We start from the raw sequence: 18,797 nt of genomic DNA, 5'->3' as shown, positions 1-18,797 counted from the left end.
GATTGAAAGCCCAGAAATAATCCCACTACATATGGTCAACTTTTCTTTGACAAAGGATGCAAGAATATACAATTGAGAAAGGCAGCCTGTCAATAAGTGGTGCTGGAAAAACTGGACAGCTACATGTAAAAGAATGAAATTATAACACTTCCTAACACCACACACAAAAATAAACTCAAAATGGATCAAAGACCTAAATGTAAGGCCAGACACTATAAAACTCTTAGAGGAAAACATAGGCAGAACAGTCTATGACATAAATCACAGCAAGATCCTTTTTGACCCACCTCCTAGAGAAATGGAAATAAAAACAAAAATTAAAAAATGGGACCTAATGAAACATTATAGGTTTTTGATGTCTGATTACCATGGAGTTTATGTATGTTCATCTATAACTATATCTACCTGTTTTAAACTGTTGGCCATTTAAGTTAAAACACATTTGAAAATAACTACCTTCTTTACTTGCTTCCCCACATTTTGTATTTTTGATGTCATATTTTACATCTTTCGTGTTTATCACCTGCTATAGTCGCTTTTACAATTTTTAAAATCTTTTAGTTGTTATACTGTCTTATTTAAGTAGTTGATCCTCAGTTCTTAGTACATCTTTGCCTTTCCTAGTGGGATTTTCTCTTTTATATATGTTCTTACTTGTTGTCAACTTAGAGGAGACCATTCAACATCACTTTTAAGGTAGGTTTAGAATTGATGAACTCTTCCATTCTTTTCTTGTCTGAGAAGTTCTTTATCTCTCCTTCTACTCTAAATGGTATCTTGCTGGATAGAGTATTCTAGGTTGCAGGTTTTCAGCTTTCACCACTTTGAATACATCATGTCACTCCCTCTGGCCCGCAAAGTTTCTGCAGAGAAATCAGTTGATATCCTTTTGGGGATTCCCTTGTATATGACTCTTTGTATTTGTCTTGATGGCTTTAACTTTTGCCATTTTAATTTTGATATGTCTTTGGGTCTCTTTTGGTTCATCTTGCTTGGGACCCTCTGAGTTTCTTGTACCTGAAGGATGTCTGTTTCCTTCTTTAGTTTAGGGAAGTTTTCAGCACAGATTTTTAAAAATACCTTTTTGATCCCTTTCTCTCCCTTTTCCTTCTGTGACCCTATAATATATGAATGTTGTATGCTTAATGTTACCCAAGAGATCTCTTAACTTGCTTCCATTTTTTAAAATTTGTTTTTCTTTTTGCTCTTCTGATTTGGTGATTTCCATTATTCTTTCTTCTAGATCTTATGTGTTTTTCTGTATTGTTTAGTCTGCTATTCATTCTTTCTATTGTGTTTTTACTTTTCAGCTATTGAATTCTTTATTTCTGATTGGGTCTTTTTTATTTTTTAGTTCCTTGTTAAAGTGTTCACTGTGTACTTCAATTCCTGTCCCTAATTAAGTTAACCTTTTTATTTCCAATGTTTTGAATTTTTACCTGGTAAGTTATTTATTAATGTTTCATTATTTTTTCAAGGGTTTTATATTGTTCTTTCAATTGAGAATAGTTCCTCTGCCTTTTCATTTTGGTTAAGTTTATCTCCCTCTGTGAGCTTATGTGAAACAGTTCCTTACTGTGGTCTTGAAGGAGTGATTTGATGTTGGAGCATTCCTGTACAGATTGCATATGCCTAATATCTTTGGTGAGAGAGCTGGATTTGATATGGATGCAAGTCATGTATTTCTTCAAGTTATGCTGGCAGCTATCCACTTGGTATGGGATGGGGCTGGAGAATGAATGGCTAAAACTGGTGCCAGGTGTGAGGTGGGACTTACCCTCTGGTCAGTGACTGTCACTGCCCTATCATGTGTGGGATGTGATCCCAAGTTGCTGGAGAAGAAACCCTGATGGTCAGTCTAGAGCTGGCTTTGTTCCCATTAAGTGTGTGTTTTCCCCTCTCTTTGAACTGTGACACTTGCCCCAGAGTGAAGAAGGGCTTAAGCAAGTGGGGCTCTCCATAGACAGAAGACTGATGCACTGCCTGTGAAGTTGCCCACTGCTCTGCTCAAATGCTGCCTCAAGCTCCCTTTTTCCTTTATAGTCAATCACTGCCACCTGCCTCTGTAGCCTTCACCCTGTTGGGGAACCACTCAGCAGGGCAGGCAAAGCTTGCAGGTCTTCTTAGTGCATAGGGGGTGGTGAACTGTGGTGGAGTGGGCTGCTGTCAGAAATCTGGGCTGCTTATGAAGCACTGTTTGAGTAAGCACAATGGCTGCTGCTGCCCCCACAGGTTCTACCCCAGGACTGAGTAGCCTCTTTGTCCCACTGTTGAGTCTTTTCCCTGATCGTGACCACAGCAGATTCAGTGCTATGCTGTGACATGAAGTGCATGGGGCTGGAGTGTTCACTCAGCTTGTGCTGGACCACTCAGTGAGGTTGTTTCAGGATACTCAGCAGCTGTTAGTGCAGACCCCTCTCTGCTCTGCCTTGTGGAATAGCCAGTGTGCACAGGCTCCTCACTAGCAGAGTACGGGCATTCCACAGCCCTTCTTTAATCCTAGTGCTCCTCCAACCAGCCAAGTGGGCTTGTCACTTCTGTGTAGGACGCCAGGACTGAGGTGTCCAATCTGTAGCTCAAACCACTCACTTCCCAGGGCAGGTGTCCACCCATGTAATCTCCCTTTATCTCTGAGTCCCCGGCCAGGTGCCCAGTTAACATCCAATCACTTTTCTTCTCTCCTACCCAATTACTTGTGTATCTTTCTTACAGACTTGTTTCTACAGTAGTCATTCTGACCATTTCCAGTTAGTTTTAAATGAGAATTGTTTCACATTAGATGTATTTTTGATGTGTTTGTGGTGGGAGGTGAGCTCCACATCCTCTTACTCTGCCATTCTGATCCCACTTCCTTCTTAAAATATTATTTTGAAACTTCCTTTATTAACGATAGAATTTAGTTATAATGTTTCCTCTCAGCCTAGCTTTATCTTATTCTACAAATTTTGATATATTGTATTTCACTTACATTTAATTCAAATTTTATTTTATGTTTACCATTAGACTTTCTCTTCAAACCATGGATTATTTAGAAGTATAATGTTTAGTTTCCACGTATCTGAATATCTTCCTTTTATCTTTATTTTATTGATTTTTAGTTATACTCTATTGCAGTCAGATAACAGTGTGAATGATTTCAATTCTTTTAAATTTGTTTTGGTTTATTTCATTACACATGGTATCTTCATATATTTTTTGTAGGAGCTTGAAATTATGTGCAGTTTTGACAGGGATACCACAGGAGGGTTATATATTAATTTTAGCATTGAGGAGATCAGTAAAAATGTTATGTATACTGAAAGACAGGTTTCTTTCTGTTAGAGAAAGAGTTTATCAATATGGGAAGGAGGAATGTTAGAACAAACCCTGTGGTCTTGGATTGAAATAAAAGGTATCAGCATAAACTGTTTTTTAAATATATACAAATTGATATAGAAATATATATGTGTGTGTGTTTAAATGTCTATTTCCTAGCCTTGGGTTCTAAGAGAGCCCAGAAGTACTTACATCTTAGGGACAATGAATAAAAGTAGCAACCAAAATTTTGGTTCTAAAAGTCATTTTCCACTAAAAGGAAAAAGAGATCTTTGGACAAATGCCTAATTCTAGGTTTCTGAGGGGTTCTGGGACGAACTCATCTGAAATTTCCTCTGAATGGTTCAGAAACAAATTATGCGTGTGTGTGTGTGTGTGTGGTGGGTAAATGGGTGCTTATAAAAGATAAAGCAAATGTAGTAAAATGTTCACATTTGGGGGATGTAGATAAAGAGTGTTCGTGAGTTTTTTTTCTATTTTTGTAACATTTTTGTAAATTTTGTTATAATTTTAAAATAAAAGCAAAATATAAACATTCTATTGATACCTACTTCTAACAGCAATTTGGAGTGTGTGTGTGTGTGTGTGTGTGTGTGAAAGAGAGAGAGAGAAAGAGAGAGAATCAACAACCTACTAATCCTTATGGTGCTTATTGTAATCTCTGCCATAGTAGGAGAACATAGATTGAAAAAAGGGAGTATGCAATGTATCATTTTTGCCTTTAATATAAACTGTAGGGAAAAAACCTTGATAAATATTTTTTTTTACCAGTAGAGAGGTGCTGAAAAAATTGCTAATAAGCAGTAGAGAAGGTGTTTAGCACTGCACTATAGGATAAATTGTTATCTGAATTAGTCTAAAATTTACTTTTCTAGAAATACTAACCACCTGCCCTTAGCAGAGGTTGCAAACTGTCATTCTGTGGGCCAAACATAACACTTAGGTATGTTTTATTCGGCCTGTAAATTGATGGCCTATTCACTGTTCTTTGTAGAAATGAGAAAACTATGGACAGAGAGGTGAAAGTTACTTGCCAAAAGTCACAATGCAGTAAGTGGAAAAGTTAAGGTTTGAACTCTGGTGGTCTAGCTCCAGAATTTGTTCTTTTAACCACTATTCTAGAATGCTAGAATAAAGTTGTTTATTTGCCAAACTCCCATTTACCTACGTTAACCAGCCTTCACATTCATTTAATTTTTATTTTGAAATAATTCATAAACCGAACACATAGGATGTTGTAAAAATAGCACATAGATCTCTGCAAACACTTCCTTGAGCTTCCCTCAGTGGTGACATATAACTTGTAATACAATATAAAAACCTAGAAATTGACATTGACACAATGTCATTAGCTACACTAAAACCTTTACTCAGTTTTCATACATATTGCATACACTTGTGTGTGTGTGTATAGTTGTGTGATTTGTTTACATGTATAATTTGTGTAACTACCATAGCAATCAAGACACAAAAAGATACAGAACTGGTCAGTCACTACAAAAGAATTGGCTCATGTTACCCTTTTTATAGTCACGCTCACTTCCCCACATCAATCTCTATCCTGTGGTATCCACTAATGTACTCTCCATTTCCACAATTCTGCCATTAAGAATGTTATATAAATGTTCTTATATACTATGTAACGTTTTTAAATTAAACTTAAAATTTTTTTGAGATAATTACAGTTTCACATGCAGTTGTAAGAAATGATAGCGAGTCCCAATTCACTTTTTGCCCAGTTTCACCAGTGATAATATCTTGCAAAACTGCAATACAATATCACAATCAGGATTTTGACATTGATACAGTCCAGATACAAAATATTTCCATCATCACAAGGAACACTCCTGTTTCCCTTTTATAGTCAATCACCCTGTTTCCTCCACAACCTTCCTTTCTACCACTGGCACTCCTAATTTGTTCTTCATTTCTATTATTTTGTAATTTCTTAGATGTTTTGTAAATGTAATCACAGAACATATACATTTTTTGGATTGCACTTTTTCACTCAACAAAATTCCATGGATATTAATCCAAGTTGTTGCATGCATCAAAATCTTGCTCCTTTGCACTGTCATTATTACATGGTACATATATATACACATTACAGTTTACTTAAACCATTCATATATTAAAGGGGATCTAGGGAATTTCCAATTTGGGTTTATTAAAAAATAACAATTCATTGACAACAAGGTCTTTATTAACCCCTCTGGTACCAGCAAGTCACACATTGAATGGGGGCCACTCTCCTCACAGCCAGCTCTGAGCTGGTGAGTAAGGGATGGTAGGTGGGTAAGTTAAAGTGACACAACACTATCTTACTGAAATTTAACAGTTTCTATCTTCAGTAAGCATTGTTGCAAGGCTTTGAGTATATTCTAGGGCTCCAAAACTTTTTATTCTGATTGTTTTTTCCAGCATTGGGCAGATGGAAATTTGTATTCCCCTACACCACCATTTTCCATTTTCCATATTACTCCACTTGTTCATGTCTTTTGACTACTTGTTATTTGTTTTTTGTTTTTTTTCTTTGAGTTTCTAACTTTTGTGTTTGGAGAGTTCTTTATATATTCCATATACTACTCCTTTGTCAGATATGTGCTTTACAAAAATTTCCCCATGTTTGTAGCTTGTCTTTTCATCCTCATAACTTGATCTCTTACAGAGCAAAAGTTTTTATTTTGATGTCCAAATTCTCAAATTTTCCTTTTAAGGGTTGTAGATTGCATTGGTGTCTTAGGTAAGAACTTTTCACTTTGTTCTAAGTTAGTAAGATTTTCTCTTATTTAAAAAAGTGTTTTAGGGCTTCCCTGGTGGCGCAGTGGTTGAAAGTCCGCCTGCCGATGCAGGTGACACGGGTTCATGCCCTGGTCGGGGAAGATCCCACATGCCGTGGAGCGGCTGGACCTGTGAGCCATGACCACTGAGCCTGCGCGTCTGGAGCCTGTGCTCTGCAACAGGGAGAGGCCACAACAGTGAGAGGCCCGCGTACCACAAAAAACAAAAAAAGTGTTTTATAGTTTTACATTTATACATAAACCTATGATCCATTTGATAGTTAAATTTTGAATAAGACAGATTTTTAAAATTTTCTTACCTATGGTTACTTACTTGTAATACCCTAAGTTGAAAAAAAAACTGTCTTTAATAAATTGCTTTTTGCACCTTTGCAAAATCAGGTGGTCATATTTATGTGGGTCTATTTTTTGGTTAGTGTGTTTTATTCATCCTTGTGTTTATTCATCCTCCAATACCTAAATGTCTTGATTGTTGCAGCTATAGAATAAGCCTATCATTGATAAGAGTGATTCCTTACACTTTATTCTTTTTCAAAATTATTTTACCTATGTTGCATTTCTCTATATATTTTATAATAAACTTTTCTATATCTAAAAAAAATTTGGTTGGGATTTTGGTAGAAACTGAACCTAAATATATAGATCAATTTGGAGAATATTAACTTTTTTTATAATATTGACCATTCCAATCCTTGACCACAGTGCGTGTCTCCATTTGTTTATCAATGTATGTTCTTTGTTTTACTTCATAAGCATTTTGTAGTTCTCAGCTTACATATTCCGTATGTGGTTTGCTAGAATCATACCTAATATTTTATGTTTGTGCATTTTATAGTATTGTTTTCCATTTTAATTTTAATTTCCACATATGTAATTCTGGTAAACAGAAATATGACATTTTTGTATGTTAATAATATATTGATTATCTTAATACTAGTTCTAACAATTGTTGAGAGGGCGGTTTTGAGGTCAGTGACAATACTTTTGGACTTGTCTCTTTCCCTAAGTTCCATAAGTCTTTCCATCTTATAATATAAATCCCTGTTGATTTTTGGTCCATTTTTAATCAAGGTGTTTGTTTTCTCATTGCTTGGTTTTAAGAGTTCTTTGTGTACTTTGGATAATAGTTCTTTATAAAATGTGTATTTTGCTAATATTCTTACTTAACTTGTGGCTTATTCTCTAGTCCTCTTGATAGTGTCATTTGCAGAGCAGAAGATTTTAATTTAAACAAAGTACAGCTTATCAATTATTTTGTTTATCTATTGTCTCTTTGGTATTGTATCCAAAAAGGCATCACCATACACAAGATCATTTTGGCTTTATCCTATATTAACTTTTAGGAGTTTTATAATTTTTCATTTCACACTTAAGTCTACAATCTATTTTGAGTTAATTTTTGTGAAATGTATAAGGTCTGTTTCTAGATTCTTTTTTCTTTTTTGCATGTGGATGTCTAGTTATTCCACTACAATTATAATTCCCTTTTCTCCTTTATATTGCCTTTGCTCCTTTGTCAAAGATCAGCTGACCATATTTATGGGGTCTATTTCTGGGCTTTCTATTTTGTTCCACAGATTTCTTTGTCTACTTTCCCCCAATACCATATTGTCATAAATACTTTTGCTTTATTGTAAATCTTTAAGTCAGGAATGTCAGCACTCTAACTTTGTGCTTCTTTAATAAGGTGTTGGCTATTTTGTGTCTTTCTGTGTAAACTTTAGATTCAGCTTGTCAAAATCCATAAAATACTTTGCTGAGATTTGGACTGGGGATACACTGAATATATAGGGCCAGTTGAAAAGCAATAACATATTGATAATAGTGTCTTCTTATCCTTGAACATGGAATATCTCTCCATTTATTTAGTTCTTTTTTATTTTCTTTGTCAGACTTTTGTAGTTTTTCTCATATAGATCTTGTACATATTATGTTAGACTTATACCACAGTATCTCATTTTTGTGTGTATTAATGTAAATGGTATTTTGTTTTAATTTCAAAGTTTGCTTGTTCTTAATTGGTATATAGGAAAGCAATTTAGCTTTATATAATAACCTTGTGTCCTGCAAGCTTTCTGTAATTGTTTATTTCCTATCTCTTTTGTATATTCTTATAGATGAACTTATCATCTGTAATCAAAGACAATTTTTGTCTTCCTTTCCAATCTGTATAACATTTATTTCATTTTCTTCCTTTATTTCATTACCAAGGTCATAAAGTGCAGTATTGAAAAGAAATGGTGGAAGATGGCGGAAGAGTAAGATGCGGAGATCACCTTCCTCCCCACAGATACACCAGAAATATATGTACACGTGGAACAACTCGTACAGAGCACCTACTGAACGCTGGCAGAAGACCTCAGACCTCCCCAACAGCAAGAAACCCCCAAGGTACCTGGGTAGGGAAAAGAATAAACAGAGACAAAAGGATAGGGACGGGACCTGCACCAGTGGGAGGGAGCTGTGAAGGAGGAAAGGCTTCCACACACTAGGAAGCCCCTTCACGGGCAGAGACTGCGGGCGGCGGAGAGGGAAAGCTTCGGAGCTGCGGAGGAGAGCACAGAAACAGGGGTGCGGAGGGCAAAGCAGAGATATTCCAGCACAGAGGATCAGGGCAGAATGGCACTCACCAGCACGAGAGGCTTGTCTGCTCACCCGCCGGGGTGGGCAGGAGTGAAAGTTGAGGCTTGAGCTTCGGTCAGACTGCTGGGAGAGGACTGAGGTTGGTGGCGTGAACACAGCCTGCAGGGGGTTAGTGCACCACGGCTAGCCAGGAGGGAGTACGGGGAAAAGTCTGGACCTGCTGAAGAGGCAACAGAATTTTTCTTCCCTCTTTGTTTCCTGGTGCACGAGGAGAGGGAATTAAGAGCGCTGCTTAAAGGAGCTGCAGAGGTGGGCGTGAGCCGCGGCTAAAAGCACAGACACCAGAGACAGGCAGGAGACGCTAAGGATGCTGATGTCGCCACCAAGAAGCCTGTGTGCGAGCATAGGTTACTATCCACACACCGCCTTCCAGGGAGCATGTGCAGCCTGCCACTGCCAGGGTCCCGGGATCCAGGGACAACTCCCCCGGGAGAACGTGCGGCACGCCTCAGGCTGGTGCAACGTCACAGTGGCCTCTGCTGCAGCAGGCTTGCCCCGCACTCCGTGCCCCTCCCTCCCCCCGCCTGAGTGAGCCAGAGCCCCCCAATCAGCGGCTCCTTTAACCCCGTCTTCTCTGAGTAAAGAACAGACGCCCTCCGGCGACCTACACGTAGAGGCGGGGCCAAATCCAAAGCTGAGCCCCTGGGAGCTGTGAGAACAAAGAAGAGAAAGGGAAATCTCTCCCAGCAGCCTCAGAAGAAGCGGATTAAAGCTCCACAATCAATTTGATGTACCCTGCATCTGTGGAATACATGAATAGAAAACGAATCATCCCAAATTGAGGAGGTGGACTTTGAGAGCAAGATTTATGATTTTTTCCCCTTTTCCTCTTTCTGTGAGTGTGTATGTGTATGTTTCTGTGTGAGACTTTGTCTGTATAGCTTTGCCTCCACCATTTGTCCTAAGGGTTTATCTGCCCATATTTTAAAAAAATTTTTTCTCTTAATAATTATTCTTTTATTTTAACAACTTTATTATATTTTATCTTACTTTATTTTACTTTATCTTCTTTCTTTCTTTTTTCCTTCCTTCCCTCCTTCCTCCCTCTCTCCCTCCCTCCATTCTTTCTTTCTTTCTTTTTTTCTACTTCTACTAATTCTTTCGTTCTACTTTTTCTCCCTTTTATTCTGAGCCGTGTGGATGAAAGGCTCTTGGTGCTGCAGCCAGGAGTTAGTGCTGTGCCTCTGATGTGGGAGAGTTAACTTCAGGACACTGGTCCACAAGAGACCTCCCACCTCCACAAAATATCAAATGGCGAAAATCTCCCAGAGAACTCCATCTCAACACCAGCACCTAGCTTCACTCAAGGACCAGCAAGCTACAGTGCTGGACACACTATGCCAAACAACTAGCAAGATAGGAATACAACACCACCCATTAGCAGAGAGGCTGCCTAAAATCATAATAACTCCACAGATACCCCAAAACACACCACCAGATGTGGAACTACTCGCCAGAAACACAAGATCTAGCCTCATCCACCAGAACACAGGCACTGTTCCCCTCCAGCAGGAAGCCTACACAACCCACTGAAGCAAACGTAGCCACTGGGGACAGACACCGAACACAACGGAAACTACAAAACTGCAGGAGGCAAAAAGGAGACCCCAAACACAGTAAGATAAGCAAAATGAGAAGACAGAAAAACACACAGCAGATGAAGGAGCAAGATAAAAACCCACCACACCTAACAAATGAAGAGGAAATAGGCAGTCTACCTGAAAAAGAACTCAGAATAATGATAGTAAAGATGATCCAAAATCTTGGAAATAGAATAGAGAAAATGCAAGAAACATTTAACAAGGACATAGAAGAACTAAAGATGAAACAAACAACAATGAAAAACACAATAAATGAAAGTAAAAATACTCTAGATGGGATCAATAGCAGAATAACTGAAGCAGAAGAATGGATAAGTGACCTGGAAGATAAAATAGTGAAAATAATTACTGCAGAGCAATAAAGAAAAAAGAATTAAAAGAACTGAGGAATGTCTCAGAGGCCTCTGGGACAACATTAAACACACCAACATTCGAATTATAGGGCTTCCAGAAGAAGAAGAGGAAAAGAAAGGGACTGAGAAAATATTTGAAGAGATTATAGATGAAAACTTCTCTAATATGGGAAAGGAAATAGTTAATCAACTCCAGGAAGCACAGAGAGTCCCATACAGGATAAATCCAAGGGGAAACATGCCAAGACACATATTAATCAAACTGTCAAAAATTAAATACAAAGAAAACATATTAAAAACAGCAAGGGAAAAACAACAAATTACACACAAGGGAATCCCCATAAGGTTAACAGCAGATCTTTCAGCAGAAGCTCTGCAAATCAGAAGGGACTGGCAGGACATATTTAAAGTGATGAATGAGAAAAACCTAAAACTAAGATTACTCTACCCATCAAGGATCTCATTCAGATTTGATGGAGAAATTAAAACGTTTATGAACAAGCAAAAGCTGAGAGAGTTCAGCGAGACCAAACCAGCTTTAAAACAAATGCTAAAGGAAATTCTCTAGGCAAGAAACACAAGAGAAGGAAAAGACCTACAATACCGAACCCAAAACAATTAAGAAAACGGGAATAGGAACATACATATCGATAATTACCTCAAATGTAAATGGACTAAATGTTCCTACCAAAAGGCACAGATTGGCTGACTGGATACAAAAACAAGACCTATATATTTGACGTCTACAAGAGACCCACTTCAGACCTAGAGACACATACAGACTAAGTAAGGGGATGGAAAAAGATATTTCATGCTAATGGAAACCAAAAGAAAGCTGGAGTAGCAATTCTCATATCAGACAAAATAGACTATAAAATAAAGACTATTAGAAGAGACAAAGAAGGACACTACATAATGATCAAGGGATCGATCCAAGAGGAATATATAACAATTGTAAATATTTATGCACCCAAAATAGGAACACCTCAATACATAAGGTAAATAGTAACAGACATAAAAGGGGAAATCGACAGTAACACATTCGTAACAGGGGACTTTAACACCCCACTTTCAGCAATGGACAGATCATTTAAAATGAAAATAAATGTGGAAACACAAGCTTTAAATGATACATTAAACAAGACGGACTTAATTGACATTTATAGGACATTCCATCCAAAAACAATAGAATACACATTTTACTCTACTGCTCATGGAACATTCTCCAGGATAGATCATATCTTCAGTCAGAAGTCAAGCCTTGGTAAATTTAAGAAAATTGAAATTGTTTCAAGTATCATTTCCGACCACAATGCTATGAGACTAGATATCAATTACAGAAAAAGATCTGTAAAAATACAAACACATGGAGGCTAAACAATACACTATTTAATAACGAAGTGATCACTGAAGAAATCAAAGAGGAAATAAAAAGTACCTAGGAACAAATGACAATGGAGACACAATGACCCAAAAATCTATGGGATGCAGCAAAAGCAGTTCTAAGAGGGAAGTTTATAGCAATAAAATACTACCTTAAGAAACAGGAAACATCTCGAAAAAACACCCTAACCTAAAACAATTAGAGAAAGAAGAACAAAAAAACCCAAAGTTAGCAGAAGGAAAGAAATCATAAAAATCCGTTCAGAAATAAATGAAAAAGAAATGAAGGAAACGATAGCAAAGATCAATAAAACTAAAAGCTGGTTCTTTGAGAAGATAAGCCCAATTGATAAACCATTAGCCAGACTCATCAAGAAAAAAAGGGAGAAGACTCACATCAATAGAATTAGAAATGAAAAAGGAGAAGTAACAACTGACACTGCAGAAGTACAAAAGATCAGGAGAGATTACTGTAAGCAACTCTATGCCAATAAAATGGACAACCTGGAAGAAACTGACACATTCTTAGAAATGCACAACATTCCAGGAGTGAATCAGGAAGACACAGAAAATATGAAGAGACCAATCATAAGCACTGAAATTGAAACTGTGATTAAAAATTTTCCAACAAACAAAAGCCCAGGACAAGATGGCTTCACAGGTAAATTCTATCAAACATTTAGAGAAGAGCTAACACCTATCCTTCTCAAACTCTTCCAAAATATAGCAGAGGGAGGAACACTCCCAAACTCATTGTACGAGGCAGCCATCACCCTAATACCAAAACCAGACAAGGATGTCACAAAGAAAGAAAGCTACAGACCAATATCACTGATGAACATACATGCAAAAATCCTCAACAAAATACTAGCAAACAGAATCCAACAGCACATTAAAAGGATCATACACCATGATCAAGTGGGGTTTATTCCAGGAATGCAAGGATTCTTCAATATATGCAAAACAATCAATGTGATAAACCATATTAACAAATTGAAGGAGAAAAACCATATGATCATCTCAATAGATGCAGAGAAAGCTTTCGACAAAATTCAACACCCATTTATGATAAAAAAAACCTGGAGAAAGTAGGCATAGAGGGAACTTGCCTCAACATAATAAAGGCCATATATGACAAACCCACAGCCAACATCATCCTCAGTGGTGAAAAACTGAAAGCATTTCCACAAAGATTAGGCACAAGACAAGGTTTCCCACTCTCATCAGTCTTATTCAACATAGTTCTGGAAGTTTTAGCCACAGCAATCAGAGAAGAAAAGGAAATAAAAGCAATCCAAATTGGAAAACAAGAAGTAAAGCTGTCACTGTTTGCAGATGACATGATACTATACATAGAGAATCCCAAAGATGCTACCAGAAAACTACTAGAGCTAATCAATGAATCTGGTAAAGTAGCAGGATACAAAATTAATGTACAGAAATCTCTGGAACTCCTATACACTAATGATGAAAAATCTGAAAGTGAAATCAAGAAAACATTCCCATTTACCACTGCAACAAATGGAATAAAATATCTAGGAGTAAACCTACCTAAGGAGACAAGAGACCTGTATGCAGAAAATTATAAGACACTGATGAAAAAAATTAAAGATCATAAAAATTAATGGAGAGATATGCCATGTTCTTGGACTGGAAAAATCAACACAGTGAAAATGACTCTAGTACCCAAAGCAACCAACAGGTTCAATGCAATCCTTATCAAACTACAACTGGAATTTTTCACAGAATCAGAACAAAAAATTTCACAATTTGTATGGAAACACAAAAGACCCCGAATAGCCAAAGCAATCTTGAGAACGAAAAACGGAGCTTGAGGAATCAAGCTCCCTGACTTCAGACAATACTACAAGGCTACAGTAATCAAGACAGTATGGTACTGGCACAAAAACAGAAATATAGATCAATGGAACAGGATAGAAAGCCCAGAGATAAACCCACGCACATATGGTCACCTTATCTTTGATAAAGGAGGCAGGAATGTACAGTGGAGAAAGGACAGCTTCTTCAGTAAGTGGTGCTTGGAAAACTGGACAGGTACATGTAAATGTATGAGATTAGATCACTCCCTAACACCATACACAAAAATAAGCTCACACTGGATCAAAGACCTAAATGTAAGGCCAGAAACTATCAAACTCTTAGAGAAAAATAAAAGCAGAACACTGTTACATAAATCACAGCAAGATCCTTTTTGACCCACTTCCTAGAGAAATGGAAATAAAAACAAAAATAAACAAATGGGACCTAATGAAACTTCAAAGCTTTTGCACAGCAAAGGAAACGATAAACAAGACCAAAAGACAACACTCAGCATGGGAGAAAATATTTTCAAATGAAGCAACTGACAAAGGATTAATCACCAAAATTTATAAGCAGCTCATGCAGCTCAATAACAAAAAACAAACAGCCCAATCCAGAAATGGGCAGAAGACCTAAATAGACATTTCTCCAAAGAAGATATACAGACTGCCAACAAACACATGAAAGAATGCTCAACTTCATTAATCATTAGAGAAATGCAAATCAAAACTACAATGAGATATCATATCATACCAGTCAGAATAAATGCTGGAGAGGGTGTGGAGAAAAGGGAACACTCTTGCCCTGCTGGTGGGAATGTGAATTGGTTCAGCCACTATGGAGAACAGTATGGAGGTTCCCTAGAAAACTACAAATAGAACTACCATATGACCCAGCAATCCCACTACTGGGCATATACCCTGAGAAAACCAAAATTCAAAAAGAGTCATGTACCAAAATGTTCATTGCAGCTCTACTTACAATAGTCCAGAGATGGAAACAACCTAAATGTCCATCATCAGATGAATGGATAAGGAAGATATGGCACATATATATAATGGAATATTACTCAGCCATAAAAAAAAGAAATTGTGCTCTTTGTAATGAGGTGGATCGACGTCATTGTCTGTCATACAGACCTCAGTGTCTGTCATACAGAATGAAGTAAGTCAGAAAGAGAAAGACAAATACCGTATGCTAACACATATATTATGGAATTTAAGAAAAGAAAATGTCATGAAAAACCTAGGTGTAAGCCAGGAAGAAAGACACAGACCTAGTAGAGAATGGTCTTGAGGATAGGGGAGGGGGAATGGTAAGCTGTGACGAAGCGAGAGAGAGGCATGGACATATATACACTACCAAACGTAAGGTAGCTAGCTAGTGGGAAGCAGCCGCATAGCACAGGGAGATCAGCTCGGTGCTTTGTGACCACCTGGAGGGGTTGGATAGGGAGGGTGGGAGGGAGGGAGACTCAAGAGGTTAGCTATAAGGGAACATATGTATATGTATAACTGATTCACTTTGTTCTAAATCAGAAACTAACACACCATTGTAAAGCTTTTATACTCCAATAAAGATGTAAAAGAAAAAAAAGAAATGGTAAGGGGACATCTTTTTCTTGTATGTGATCTTAGTTGGAAAGCTTCCCTTTACTCATCATTAAGTATGTTAGTTGTATGTATTTTGTGGTCTTTATCAAGCTGTGAAAGCTGTATTCTGATCTTCTGAGAGTTTTGTTTAGTCTGTTGATATGGTAGATTACATTAATTGATTTTAGAATGTTGAACCAGCTTTGCATACCTGGGACAAATCACACTCTGTCTTGGTGTATAATTCTTTTTAGCCTCTTTTGGATTTCACTTGCTAATATTTTGCTGAGAATTTCATGTTCGTGAAAAATATTGGTTTGTAGTTTTCTTTATTTCTAATATCTTTGTCTGATTTTGGGGTTAGGATAATGCTGTTCTCCTAAAATGAGTAAAAATATATATTCCCTCAGCTTCTATACTCTGAAATAGATTTAAGAGACCCAGTATAATTTATTTCTTAAATGTTTGGTAGAATTAACCAGTGAACCTGTCTGGTCCAGGTGCTTTCTGTATTGGAGATTTATTATTTATTTATTTTATTCATTAATAGATATAGGCCTATTCAGATTGTTTATTCTTTTGTGAATTTTGGTAAATTATATCCTTTAAAGTATTCGTCCATTTAACCTAAGTTATCATAATTGTGGGCATAAAGATGTGCGTAGTATTTTTTCTCCTTTTAATGCCCATACCTTTAGTGTTTATGTCCTTTTCATTTCTGATACTAATAATTTGTGCTCTAGCTTTTTTTATTACTTGACCTGACTAGAGGCTTATCAGCTTTATTGATCTTTTCAAAGACCAAGCTTCTTACTTCTTTGATTTTTCTATTGATTTCTTGCTTTGAATTTCATTGATTTCTACTCTAATTCTTATTTCTAATGCTAACTTTAACTTAATTTATCCTTTTTCTAGTTATACAACATAGAAACTTAGATTATTGATTTTAGGTCTTTCTTCCTTTCTCATATAGGCCTTCAATGCTCTAAATTTCCTTCTAGGTACCACTGTCACTGCATGCCACTAATTTTGATAAGTTGTGTTTTTATATTCATGTGGTTCAAAATATCATTACATTTCTTTTGATATTTCCTCTTTAATTCTTTTTTTTTGAAGTGTGTTGTTTAATCTTCACATGCTTTGGAATTTTACACCTGTCTTTATGTTTTTAATTCTAGTTTAGCTCCCTTGTTAACGTCTCCTCCCTGGTAGTCTGAGAGCAGAGATTATATGATTTCTATTATTTTTCATTTGTTAAGATGTGTTTTATAGCTGAGAATGTGTTCTATATTGATGAGTTTTCCATGTGAGCTTGAGAAAAATGTGTATTCTGGTTTGGGATGAAGTATTCTAAAGATGTCAATTATTTCTAGTTGATTAACAGTGTTGAGTTCAACTATCTCCTTACTGATTTTCTGCTGGATCTGTCCATTTCTGAGAAAGGGGTGTTAAAGTTTCCAACTATAATAGTGGATTTATGTATCTCTACTATCAGATTTTGCCTGATGTAGTTTGATACTGAGTTTTTAGGCGTATACATATTGAAAAATATACTCTTGGAGAATTGGTCCTTTTTCTGTACATAATGCCCCTTCTAAATCCTGATAATTCTCGTTACTTTGAAGTCTGCTGTGTCTAAAATTAATCTAGCTACTCTTACATTATTTGGACTAGTGTTATTATAGAATGTTTACCTTAGCCAATTATTTATTTTTTAAACATCTTTATTGGAGTATAATTGCTTTACAACGGTGTGTTAGTTTCTGCTTTACAACAAAGCGAATCAGTTATACATATACATATGTTCCCATATCTCTTCCCTCTTGAGTTTCCCTCCCTCCCACGCTCCCTATCCCACCCCTCTCCGTGGTCACAAAACACCGAGCTGATCTCCCTGTGCTATGTGGCTGCTTCCCACTAGCTATCTATTTTACATTTGGTAGTGTATATATGTCCATGCTACTTTCGCACTTTGTCCCAGGTTACCCATCCCCCTCCCTGTATCCGCAAGTCCATTCTCTAGTAGGTCTGTGTCTTTATTCCTGTCTTGCCCCGGGTTCTTCATGACCATTTTTTTCTTTTTTCTTTTTTTTAGATTCCATATATATGTGTTAGCATACAGCATTTGTTTTTCTCTTTCTGACTTACTTCACTCTGTATGACAGACTCTAGGTCCATCCACCTCACTACAAATAACTCAATTTCATTTCTTTTTATGGCGGAGTAATACTCCATTGTATATATGTGCCACATCTTACTTATCCATTCATCTGTTGATGGAGACATAGGTTGCATCCATGTCCTGGCTATTGTCAATAGAGCTGCAGTGAACATTTTGGTACATGACTCCTTTGAATTATGGGTTTCTCAAGGTATATGCCCAGTAGTGGGATTGCGGGGTGGTATGGTAGTTTTATTTTTAGTTTTTTAATGAAGCTCCATACTGTTCTCCATAGTGGCTGTATCAATTTATATTCCCACCAACAGTGCAAGAGGGCTCCCTTTTCTCCACATCCTCTCCAGAATTTATTATTTGTAGATATTTTGATGATGGCCATTCTCACCGCTCTGAGATGATATCTCAATGTAGTTTTTTTATTTTATTATTTCTTTAACATCTTTATTGGGGTATAATTGCTTTACAATGGTGTGTTAGTTTCTGCTTTATAACAAAGTGAATCAGTTATACATATACATATGTTCCCATATGTCTTCCCTCTTGCATCTCCCTCCCTCCCACCCTCCCTAATCCACCCCTCCAGGCTGTCAGAAAGCACCGAGCCAATATCCCTGTGCCATGCGGCTGCTTCCCATTAGCTATCTACCTTACTACGTTTGTTAGTGTGTATATGTCCATGAATCACTCTCCCTCTGTCACAGCTCACCCTTCCCCCTCCTCATATCCTCAAGTCTGTTCTCCAGTAGGTCTGCGTCTTTATTGCTGTCTTACCCCTAGGTTCTTCATGACATTTTTTTTTCTTAAATTCCATATATATGTGTTAGCATATGGTATTTGTCTTTTTCTTTCTGACTTACTTCACTCTGTATGACAGACTCTAGGTCTATCCACCTCATTACGAATAGATCAATTTCGTTTCTTTTTAAGGCTGAGTAATATTCCATAGTATATATGTGCCGCATCTTCTTTATCCATTCACCCGATGATGGGCACTTAGGTTGTTTCCATCTCCGGGCTATTGTAAATAGAGCCGCAATGAAAATTTTGGTACATGACTCTTTCTGAATTTTGGTTTCCTCAGGGTATATGCCCAGTAGTGGGATTGCTGG

The sequence above is a fragment of the Monodon monoceros genome, unplaced genomic scaffold (genome assembly GCF_005190385.1).
Source record: "Monodon monoceros isolate NGI ecotype Baffin Bay Population unplaced genomic scaffold, NGI_Narwhal_1 Super_Scaffold_22, whole genome shotgun sequence".
Taxonomy (NCBI): domain Eukaryota; kingdom Metazoa; phylum Chordata; class Mammalia; order Artiodactyla; family Monodontidae; genus Monodon; species Monodon monoceros.
The sequence above is the reverse complement of the archived record's forward strand: the minus strand, read 5'-3'. Positions refer to the sequence as shown.